The sequence below is a fragment of the Dromiciops gliroides genome, chromosome 3 (genome assembly GCF_019393635.1).
Source record: "Dromiciops gliroides isolate mDroGli1 chromosome 3, mDroGli1.pri, whole genome shotgun sequence".
NCBI lineage: Eukaryota > Metazoa > Chordata > Mammalia > Microbiotheria > Microbiotheriidae > Dromiciops > Dromiciops gliroides.
Genome location: NC_057863.1, coordinates 338,253,906 through 338,266,171, shown reverse-complemented (window position 1 = coordinate 338,266,171; position 12,266 = coordinate 338,253,906). Strand labels below are relative to the sequence as shown.

General features: G+C 35.2%; 1 protein-coding gene across 6 annotated transcripts in view; it reads left to right on the top strand.

Moving 5' to 3' along the window:
- The window catches only part of ZNF148 (zinc finger protein 148), a 151,553-nt gene that overhangs the window by 35,141 nt on the left and 104,146 nt on the right, over window positions 1–12,266 (top strand). For 3 of the 6 annotated variants that reach the window (XM_043991939.1, XM_043991944.1, XM_043991940.1), the window contains exons 2-3: window positions 3,314–3,394; window positions 5,958–6,095. The gene's annotated coding sequence lies outside the window, so the exon portion shown is untranslated. Of the gene's footprint in view, window positions 1–795; window positions 945–3,313; window positions 3,395–5,957; window positions 6,096–12,266 lie in introns of those variants that run through there. The other 3 variants (XM_043991943.1, XM_043991945.1, XM_043991941.1) reach the window with 2 other exon arrangements.

The following is a 12,266-nucleotide window of genomic DNA, read 5'->3' as shown; positions in this document are numbered from 1 at the left end:
CTGATCATAAATGGGACTTCACATCTCCTGCATTATTGAATGGTAGACCTCTTTGATTTGTGTCAAAACATATTGATATTCCTATTTTAGGTTGTGTGTGGGTATGTATATGAAAATAAATGACAGTTTGAAGTAGTGCAGCTAGAAAGTCTTGGATTTAAATTGTCTTATTATTCTGATACTTGTGCAAGTCACTTAATTTTTTGGAGCCTTACTTATAAAGTTCAGATAATAATAGTACCTGTAGTATCTACTTCACAGGGTTGTTTGGAAGTTCAAATGAAATTATGTAAAGCACTTTGCAATCTTTTTTTTTTTTTTTGGTGAGGCAATTGGGCTTAAGTGACTTGCCCAAGGAAGGCACACAGCTAGCAAGTGTCAGGTGTCTGAGGTCAGACTTGAACTCAGGTGCTCTTGACTCCAGGGCCAGTGCTCTATCCCCTGCGCCACCTAGCTATATAAGTATCAGTTTTCTATATAACTATTTGCCTATATTCTTTGCTACTTTTCTGGGCTTTAAAATGAGTAACCAAGGAAGTATACAATAAAACTTGAATTGAATAATGAATTGATGAACAGGAATTAATAAGAGAATGTAGGCTGTTTGCTCTGAGGGGGTGGGATGGGGAGAAGAAACCTTGTTTGGCTATTGGGTAAATGTCCAGAAAACTTTTTCGAGTACTCTTAACTTGCAGTGGCACAAATTCCAACCCACAACACTGATAGAGTGAGAACCAAAGAGAAAAATGGGCAAGGGGGAAGGGGTGATGGGAAGGAGGAAGAGAGACACACAGGAGGAGGAATGAAACAGAAAGAGGTAATCACAAATGGGGGACTTGTCAGTTCTTTTTAAGGAGGCAAGATGTGAGTGGCTTAGTATTGTGAGGGATAAATGTTAGAAAAGTTGCGGCATATAAGAGATGGTTTCCAATTTTTTTGCTCAGGTATGTGGGTTTTGGATTTAAGCCATTCATTCCTTTAATATCATATTACCTTTTTTTTTTCTTGCTCTTCTTGCTTTCCTTTTTCCCATCTATATTAATATGCCTATCACTGTCAATGTTGATTTTCCTTTTAATAAAAAAGTTACATTAAAAGGGAGTAGATTTTCTATGAGTATATAATTAGTAGAATAAGCATCTCCAAAAGACAGTCAATTTAATATATAATAATATTAATAATATAATATTAGTTAATATTTGTATAGCACCTTAAGGTTTGCAAAATACTTCCTGCACATTTTCTCATTTCATCCTTACAGCACCCTGTGCTATTATTATCATCTACCTTTTGCAAATGAGAAAACTGAATTTAACTAGTTTAGTTGAGGAAACTGAGGCCCACAGAGGTTGTGGCTTACCCAAAGTGATACAATTAGTGAATGAGAGAGCTGAGATTCAGATATAAATTTTCTGATCCCAGATTCTGCCTTATTTTTTCCCCTGCAGCAGATTTCCTCCTATTTTACATTCTCCATGATATCTGATGATTATAATATAATTATATTGAATTTCTCATCATTTTTAGCAAAAAAACCCCAAACAACAAAAAAACCCCACCAATAATCCAGTGCTGGAATGCAGCCATTTGATTGAAGGTATTAGAGCTGGAAGGGACTTTTGAGGAGATTTATCATTTTTGAGATAAAGATAAGATAAATAAATTAATGAATGAATAAATAAGATAAAAGAAGATAAGACTCAGAGAGGGTAAAGTGACCCAGATCACTCGGAAAATAAGTAGTAAACTGGATTTGAATTTTGGGCCTCTTCCCACTATACCATATCATCTGGTTGTTTTTTTTTAATAGCCCTTTTTAATGTTTTGAGGTTTTGCAACATAACTTTTATTTCAGTATGACTACTGAGATACTATATGTACCATTCCACTCAATTCCTACAGTTTAACTAAGACTTTTCTACCAGTTTTAAAATATAAAATATGGAATTGATCCTAATGCAATATTGAATGAGTAATAGTATAGTAAAATCAAAATAAATATTTTACTCAGTTTGTAAAAAAAACACAAATATTTGTTAATTTCTATAATTTGCTTAATGATTAAACTATTAACACAACAGCAAAGAATTTATGGTTTTATACCATTATGTTTTGGTTGTTAATGTTGGAGAAGAGTTGATGCTGTTGGTGTAGAACAATTTTTGTGACTTGCAGTTACAGTGGAATGGTGTATATATGGTGTCAAATTACAGAGTTAAAGAACCCACTTTGAAAAGAACTGATTTTAAGAAAAAAGAAAAGAATTTGTCCTAGAAGAGCCTACATGTAAATGAATACTTACAAAAACTTCTTCCACATACCGAATAATTAAAAAATACCCAGTTAAGTTCAGTGACTGTAAACATATGTTGGTTTAGCAACAGAATTACTGAAAAAAGGCTCTGGAAATGCTTATTTATGAAATAGTGTCAGAAATATAAATAGGTTATAGTGCTTGTAATATACTGATAAAGTATATTAATCTATAGTTTTCATTGATTTATGTGCTTATTTTTCCTAAAATCTACTCTCTTTTTATTTCTGAATGTTTTACCATTAGCTTTATGAATATTTATTGACTGTGTACTATGTGCCTAATGTTGTGCTTTTGACCTTTATTTTTTCCTAAAGGAAAATATTTGAATTAGTCATGCTTATTATTTCTGAGACTGCTAAATTCTCACAAATTTAGGCTAAAGTTTCTACATATTTACGTACTGAAGGAAAAAAATCCCCACTTAACTGACGAAAATCTACATAAACAAATATTGTGTCAGGTTTCGGTAATCTTTTCTGCTTCATGCTCATAGCATGACTTTCTTTTTTAATAGTTGTATAGCTTAAACCCAAGTGTGGTTTTAAGCATATTAATTAACTTCGTACTTTGTACATGAGAATATTAAACCTGATGTGGTTTTTAATCATACTTCTAAAAACAGCCATTTAAGGCCTGTAAATTCCTAGTATCTTTAGACTTAGTGGCCTAAATAAACTAGTTTTCTTATAAGAATTCATCTACAGGTATTATTTTAGTTGTATTGTGTTTTAAAATATGTATTGGTGTTAATTTATTTTCCAGATGTTAAAGAAGACTTTTCCCCTATCAAGAATTAATTTTGAGATGAAACTCAAATAGAAAATAATAGTTCAGTTAGTTTCAGATTTGATTTGGGCAGAATGTCGGTCAAAACCAAATTTATCTTATAAACTACTATATGTGAAAAAATTTTTCTATAAAATGTTTTTCTCTAAGTTTTTTAGAAAATCTACCCCATGTTCTTTGGGGTTAACCTGTATTTTTATGTTTTTATAGGATAAAGGGAGGAAACAGCAGATTGGAAGCTCAGCCTAGAGACTTGACATAATGGGAATCCACTTGGCCTACTATATGGAGGTAGCCCAATTCTGGTTTATTTGTCCCTCAGATTTTATATGTAACAGGACAGACTCATATATACCTTTTCATTAAAATAAGTGTTAAATAATGCTTACCCTGGAAGTCTTAGTTTATTAACCTCCATAAAAACATTCAGTTGTAGTCCATCTAGCTCTCTGGCTATGTGAACATTATGAATCTCAGACTATAGAAATAAAAACATTTAAGCTTTAACTGATGTTCAAGGTTATTTCTAATTAACATTGTTAATTTTTCAGTGCAGAGAATTAAAGTAGAATTAAACAACTCCAGTTGTTTATATTTTTTGCATTATTTTAAATCCTTTTTGAGCCCTTTCCTTTCTTATCTAAGCACCCTTTCTACATCAGACTATGCTAGTATGAATATGAACGAAATGAAATAAACTTTTGGTTTTTTAGAAGAAAGTGAAACATTTTTAAGCATAGCATCCTTCTTGAGGTGTTCAAACATCTATTGCAGGTGAAGATTCTGAGTGGTTTTTTGATAACTTTTTTTTTTTAGCATTACCTTTGAAAACTTTAGAATATAAACTTAGGTCATCTCCAAAGTTAATAAAAGGCTTTCATGCTATCAAAACATTAATCATTTTATTAGTTATGTAGTGCCAAGTTTCCTTTTTAAATAATCTACCTTTCTACTTTTCCTTATAATTCTTGGTTTGCACTTTTATTTATATTTTCCATGTTTTATCTGTTTGTTTTGGGTAGACCATGTAATAGAGACATGGAAAAATAATACTTAAGATGGAAATTAAGCCACTAAGCATTTAAGTACCTACTATGGCTAGGCACCGTATTATGTGCTAGGTTTACAAAGAAAAAGGAAAAACAGTTGCTGACCTCAGTCTAATGGGGGAGATCGAGGGAAGGTACTATTATTTAGGGGGATCAGGAAAGGCTTCTTGCAGAAGGTGGGATTTAAGCTGAGACTTAAAAGGAGCCAGGCAAGTGAGTGAATAGATATGAAGAGGGAAGTAATTGCAAAGGTTGGGAGACAGCCAGTGAAAATACCTGAAGATGGGTAATAAAGAATAGTAAGGAAGTCAGTGTCACTGGGTTGTAGTTTTATTTGTGTGTTTTTTTTAAACTCAATAGCAGCATTCTTGATAGATTGTTAGAAAGGCACTTTTGTTATTTTGTTTCCTTTCTATACTTTTGAATTATTCTATGTTAAGGGCTAAAATTCTAGCTAAACTGTCTAAAATATCTAATGAGTGGTCGCCAATAAATTATAAGCTTTAGCAAGAGTTAGACTTTTAAGCATTTATTAAGGAGAATAAGAATTTGGTAAAGAGAGAGAGAAAGGCGTAGATTTCTATCTATTAAAGGGAGAGCACATTTCTAGCTCCGCTCTCCACCAGAGTCCAAAGGAAAGAGAGTGAGGCTGAGCGCCAGTCTCTTCCTTCCTCCTCCCACTAGCCCGCGTCACTTCCTGATGCCAAAGAAAAGACTCCTGGTCTTGCCCTCAAAGACTTTCGCTTCATGGGCGGAACTCTTCTACAGTAAATCTCCAGCAGGTGGCGTCATTCCAATCGTTACATCTAGAATTATGGAGATCTTCAGATATCTAATTTATTCCCTTGCTTCCAGGCAAGGGATATAGTTAAATTGTTCCTGAAAGATGGGACTCTAATATAAAGAACACTAGTATAGGACATTTCACATTCTTTAATACATTTCAGTATTTAGTAATGCTTATTTTTGGTAAATTCTCAGTAAATCCTTCCTATGCCTATCCCAAGAGCCTTCTATCTTGGTTTAATCATATTTTTTTCATGTTATATCTTGGAGAACAGCTGGTACTCTTCTTCATATTGTAGTTCTTCCTATTTTTCTATTCCTTTCTAAAAGCTTATCCTGCTGCTGATGACTTATTCTAGAGTATAAATATGGTTATGAACCACAGCCCTTTGCATATGTGTGTATTCTGTCTGTTAGTGGCTCTTGTTTGTTATTTTCAGGGTCTATCACTATTTGTGACTATTGTACATCTTATATGGAGCATACATGAGGAATACGAACTTTGTATAGTTGCCTCATACCTACTGCTTCTACTATGGATGTCCCACAGGACTCTGTCCTGGACCCTCTTCCCTCCCCTCCCCTCCCCTCCCTGCACCTAACTTGCAGGGATGTATTGACCCTCAAATGAGATATTTGTAAAAACTCTTTTCTTTCGCCTGGATGTGTGATTTCATAAGTGTAGGAAATTTATCAAGAAAGGAAGTTCCTGAAGAGGAAACTCCCTCTATCAGTGCAGCCCAATAATTTTTATGCAACTTTTATTCTTAAGTTTGTAGCTTGCCTTGGGTCATAAAGAGCTAGTAGGTGCCAGAAGTGTGACTTGAATCCAACTCTTCCTGAGTCTAAGGATGACCCCATTTCCTATGCTAGGGGGTCCTCTTTAGAATATTGATAGTATTTCTCCATATCATATTTATAAGTTTTGTTTTCTTTCCCAAAGTTCTCTTAAAGATGTTTTAAAAATCTGATAATAACATTGCTAAAACTTTTACACCATATATATATATTTTTTGCAGGAATAGAATGGCACAAGTGATTAAAGAAGTATAGAGGATTTCTCAAGTCTGAAAAGGGTGGGAACTCCATCATGATTTCATTTTCAACTCTACAGCATCCCCTTCCTTGAAATTTTTGTTTTTTTACTGTAGTCTCAGGTAACTTTAACTTTTTATTTTTTATGATGAACAAATTGTTATTGTTTTCTGACAGCTTACTTTTTTGGTTATTTGCACTTGTACTTAATGTTGAAAATTTGAACTTTATGGTAGAATTTTTGTAAAGATGGTTTCTCTTCTCTGTTAATCTTTGGAATATGATTTATCTGAGGTTTGTTTTTGTTTTTTTCCTTTTGGTGATGGGAGGATGAATAATTACTTATGCAGTTTTAGATATTTGGTTATATTTGGTCAAACCAGCATACACAAATGTGTAATTCAAAAGGTATACCTTTGAAATATGTATGTTGGTTGCAACTTGAAAATATAGTAAAAAATCCAATTCTTAGGCAGTCTTTTACATAGGACTAGCCACCTTGAAATATCTTATGGTCATAGGAACTCCTCTTCCTAATGCCATCACTATTATTTAGGTCATCCCTTTCTTTCTTAGGTCTCTGTTTCCCTCTTCTTTCCTCCTTCCTACCTGTTGCTTGGAAATTGTACTTCTTGCCCATCTATCTAATCTCTATTTCTAGAAGCAGCTGGTGATTCAGTAGATAGAACACTGAGCCTGTCAGGAAGACCTGAGTTCAAACCCAGTGTTAGACACCTACTAGCTATATGATCCAGAGCAAGTCACTTAACTTCTGTTTGCCTCAGTTTTCTCAACTGTAAAATGGGAATAATTATAGCACCTAACTTGCAGAGTTGTATTGACTGACTCTCAAATGAGAGATTTGTAAAAGCTTTTAGCACATAGGGCCTGGCACATAGTAAGCACTTGTATAAATACTTAGCTTTCCATTTCTTTGCTTAAAACATATTAAAATTACTCTTTATTGCCTGAGTAAATAATAATTGATGGCTGTGGATAGAGACTTGAAATATACCAAGGCTGTGATAATTCAGCCTAACAATACATACTCATAGAGTTCTGAGAGTTGGTATTTGAAATGGACCGTGCTGGTTCACTAAATGGCTAGAGACTTTTAGGATTGATGTCAAGAAGACAGAGGCAGTTATTAGGAGTTCATAACAGCTGACCAGATCATTTGTACTTTTTATTTACACAAATGTTGTGTTTGTGTGAAGTACCTTGTATGGACAGAAGGATTTGGAGAAATTTTTAGTAATAGAGCTAAATGTTAACTCATTCCACAAGTTATTGCATATTTTGAATAGTTCAAAGATAAAATATTTAGGTGAATGTTAGTTTATAGCAATACTATAAACTATGTCAAATATTTTAAAATCAACTCCCAAATATCTTATTACAATTTTGTTATAGAATATCAGTTTCTTTTAAGATTTCACTGTATTTTGCCTCATGCATTATATATTATGTGTCTTATTTAGAATTTAGACAAGAATTAATTTATTTTCAGAATTCCATTTTTGTATAATGTTTTCAGTTTCAAATTGATGCACAGATTTAGATGATTCTCAGATATCATAAGACATTTTATTGGCAAATATAAAATATAATAAAGGCATTATTGCACTTATAATAGGTCCTATTATAATTTAAAAACTTTAAGGTTTACAAATTATTTTCCTTTCAATAACTCTCTCAGCTAGGTAGTATAAATAGTGTTATTTTCATTTTACCCATGAGGAAAGGAAATTGAGGACCCAGAGAGGTAAATGATTTGCCCTGCTAGCTACCAGTAAGCACATGGCTAATCAGTATTAAAGCTAGAGCTTAAACTTGGTCTTCTAATTCCAAGTAAAATGTTCTTTCTACCAGGCCATGCAGCTCATTTATTTGGCTATTTAAGGTCTGTAGTATTAAGTAAAATATCACAACATGTAACCAAGTTTAATATCTTTTTAAAAGGGTAATGTTTTAAGTCCTAGTTAATGCCATTTAGGATGTTAAAATTGGGTGGTAAATATCTAGTCAAAATGAACGATAAGAAATTTGTTTTTAAAAATGTGATATTGTTATACAAATACTGTGGTAATATAAGAACATTGAAAATATAACTTTTTTGTTGGGGGGAGGGCAATGAGGGTTAAGTGACTTGCCCAGGGTCACACAGCTAGTAAGTGTCAAGTATCTGAGATTGGACTTGAACTCAGGTCCTCCTGAATCCAGGGTGGCGCTTTATCCACTGTGCCACCTAGCTGTCCCTAAAAATATATCAATTTTTGTCTGACTTTTACTGTCAATACTTTAATATAAATGATTCTGTGGCTTATATTTAAATTCAATCTGACATAAACTTGATTTTTTTCTTCATGTCTCTAAATATAGTCACATTGATTTTTATTGGGGGGGGGGCGGGGCAGGGAGGGTTAAGTGACTTGCCCAGGGTCACACAGCTATTAAGTGTCAAGTGTCTGAGGCAGGATTTGAACTCAGATCTTCCTGAATCCAGGGCTGGTACTTTATCCACTGTACTACCTAGCTGCCCCACATTGATTTTTAAACACTTGGGATGAGTATTTATATATTAAAGAATATACTTTCTGTATTATTTTTAGTGTATTATATGTATAGGAAGAATAGATACTCTACTTTAAAAAATTCTCATTCTTACCACCCTCCCTAAACTTTTTCTTTTATCTTAGCTTAAAAAAATTGTTACACTGCATCTTTCCACAAAAGTCAGCCTCTAGTGTCTCCCTGTAATAAAAAAGTCACCCTAGGTTCTTGAAGGCTGTATCACTGAAACGCAGGCCCAGGCCCTAGCCAGCCAAGCTGATTGTTTCAGACAGGCTAGTCTGAATTCAGACTCACTGACTTTCATAGAAATACCAGCCTAAGTTTGAATTACCAGTGGATTTAAGTGATGATTTTTTTCAGCCATGGTAGCTCATGAATACTATCATACTTAATGTGTGGGTGGATTGGTGATCTGTCTTAAAAGGAAAGGAGTATCCAACGTTGATGAAGTTATGGATTCTTGTAAAATTAAAATATTGTATATTATATAAATCAGGATTGATGCTTGCCAGCAGATTGCAGATAATAATAGTTGTGCTGATATTTTCAGCTGTGATTATAGTGTCTGCTTGTGATTTTTGAACATCTGTTGCTGCTAGTATTAAGTAGAACTGTTGCTCTCTAGTTGCTGTAACATAATCAGTGTTACTCCCAGGATAGTTTGCCATATACACTTTACAAAATATACTTTATGAACACAAAGGGCTTCTGGGAAAAATGCAAATCTGAAGTTTCTCTAGATCTTTTATTGTAAAGAATAAGCCCAAGTCACAGGTAAGTTAATCTTTGTACAGATCAAAGTGGCAGCATTTCTAGGCTGAAAGCACAGAGGTAAACAGCTATAAAAATTCTTGAAATAGATTAGAAGCCCTAGCATTGTCCATCCCTTTTCTTGTTTATCTCAGGCCCTGGAGAGATGAGCCAGAAGCAATTTCATATTCGTTTATCTAGTTATTTATAAAGCAGCATGGAAAAGGAATATTTAATATTGTTTAAGGGAAAAATCAAGTAGGTCAGTTTGGCCGGAATACAGAATATCTGAAGGAATGTAATATGGAATCAGGAAAGATAAGTTGGAGCTTGTGTGGTTGTAAAGAACTTTGGGGGGGGGCAGGGCAATTAGAGTTAAGTGACTTGCCCAGGGTCACACAGCTAGTATCAAGTGTCTGAGGTCGATCTGAACTCAGGTCCTCCTGAATCCAGGGCCAGTGCTTTTATACACTGTGCCACCTAGCTGCCTGTGAAGACGTTTTAAATGCCAAATGATGGAGTTTATATTTTATTCTAGAGGCAAGAGAATCCACTGAAACTTTTTAAACAGGAGATTGTCATCATCCAAACTGTGCCTTAGGGATATCAAGTTGAGAGCAGTATAGATGTTCAGTTGGAGAGAGGAGAGGTAGGAAGACCAGTTAGGTTCTTGTAATATAGTTGAGGGAAAAGGTAATGAAGGACTAAATCAGAATGGTGATTGTATGAGTGGAGAGAAGACAGATGAGAATGGTGTTATGGAGATAGAATTAATATGATGATAATTAATTGGATATGGAGAAAGACAATGAGAGACTGAGATTAGGATTTCTTTGAAGTTGTGAACCTGGGTGATTAGAAGGATAATAGTGCTCTCAGAGGAAATAGGAGAATTAGAGGTGTGGGTTAAGGTGGATGATTTGAATTCTTCTTTGGATTTATTTGTTTGTTTGTTTGTGTTTTGGGTGAGGCAATTGGGGTTAAGTGACTTGCCCTGGGTCACACTGCTAGTAAGTGTTAAGTATCTGAGGCCGGATTTGAACTCAGGTACTCCTGACTCCAGGGCCGGTGCTCTATCCACTGCGCCACCTAGCTGCCCCTTTCTTTGGACTTATTAAACTTAATGTGTTGATGGGACATCCAAGTGGAAATGTCAAGCAAACTGTTGGTGATGTGGGACTGGAGTTTAGTTTAAGTGCTGGTGCTATTTAGATTGGGAATCTTTTGCATAGAGAAGATAGATGTATACTTGCAAGATGATTAGACTGCTGAGCTATAAAGAAAGAAGAGAGCCCAGGACAGAGCCTTGAGGTACAACCCTAAGGTACAAACTTCACACAAGGGTTGGAAAATGGATGGTGATACACCAAAGGATACTGAGAAGAAACAGTTGGACAGGTTGGAAGAGAACTAGGGAAGAACGGTGTCATAAAAACATAGGGAAGAGATCTTATCTAGGAAGGGGATGGTGCTCAACACGGTCCGATGTTAGAAAGAGGTTAAGAAGGATGAAGGAAGAAAATTCACTTGATTTAACAATTTTAGAGATTGTTGGTGCCATTTAGAGCAATTTCAGTTGAATAATAGTGTTGGAAGCCAGATTTTAAGAGGTTGTGGAGTAGAATATGAGGAAGTTAAGGCAGTAAGTATATTCATAGTTCTAGGAGTTTGGCTAGGAAAGGGAAGTTTCATACACATACATACATATTACTTGAGAGGGATGGTAAGATCAAGTGATGGCTTGTTATAGATGGTGGGAGATCTTGACCTTTTTATAGGCACAAGGGATGGAACTAGTGGATAAGGAAATATAGAAAATTAGAGGGAATGCTTGAAGGGGCACACTACTGGAGGAGAGATGAATGGATTAGGATTGAAATTAGAAGAGTGGCTGGCCTTAGCAAGAAGGATACTTAGTCCTTTGAGACTAGAGCAAAAGAAGAGAGAAAGGGGGTGACCTTGAGGGGATTTGAAGTGAGGAATTGAGTAGGAGAGGGATTTTGCAATGGATGGCCTTAAGTTTTTTAGTAAGGTATGAAGCAAATTCTTCTGAGAGAGAGGGACCAGGACTGCTTTTGGTGACTTTTGGAGAGATCTGGTTTAGAGCTGTGGTTTATTTGATAGAGCTTCAGACTGGGAAGAATAAAGGATTAGCATAAAGTAATGAGAACAGTGTTGGAATTTGATGACAAATTTGTAGTGAACTCAAGTCAGCATAGTCATCTGACTTCGTTTAGGAGCCTTCAGCAGGTTACCAAGTAGTAATAGCTGAGAAGGCTGAGATTACTCAATTCAAGGTTAAAGTTCGGAAATTTTGAGGTTAGAGGACCACATGATGTTAAACTGATTAAAAAAAAAAACTTTTGAAGGGGAGAAAGTGTGGCCAGAGCAGGGATGATGTCTTGGGAAAACAGGTAGGGATGGGGTTGACTAGAGTTTATGGGGAGGATGGAGAATACATTGAGGAGGTGAATGAAGCACAAGAGAGAGATGAAAGGATAGGAGACTGTGGTCACAGTTCAGTGTCATGGAGCTAGAATACTTGTAAATAATGATGAAGTCAGAGGTATGTATGGCTATGTGTGATTGAGGATGCAAAGCATGGGAACACATTGATGAACTGAGAAAAAGGGTTTAAGGGATATCAGCATTTATAGTGAAGTCCCTAAAGTATTAGGATGGGAATTGGAATGAATTAAGTACTAAGCTCCATGAGAAAGGAGGAAGAACTGTTTGTGGACTGTTAGGTAACTGATATCAGGATCTAAAATAGGGTGATGCATGTAGATGAGCAGTTCTTAACCTTTTTTGTTTCGTGGATCCCTTTGGCTTCAGACATTAGCTGTGTGACCCTGGGCCAGTCACTTAATCTTGTTTTCTTCAGTTTCCTCATCTGTAAAATGAGCTAGGGAAGGAAATGACAAACCACTCCAGTATTTTTGCCAAGAAAACCCCATACAAGATCAAGA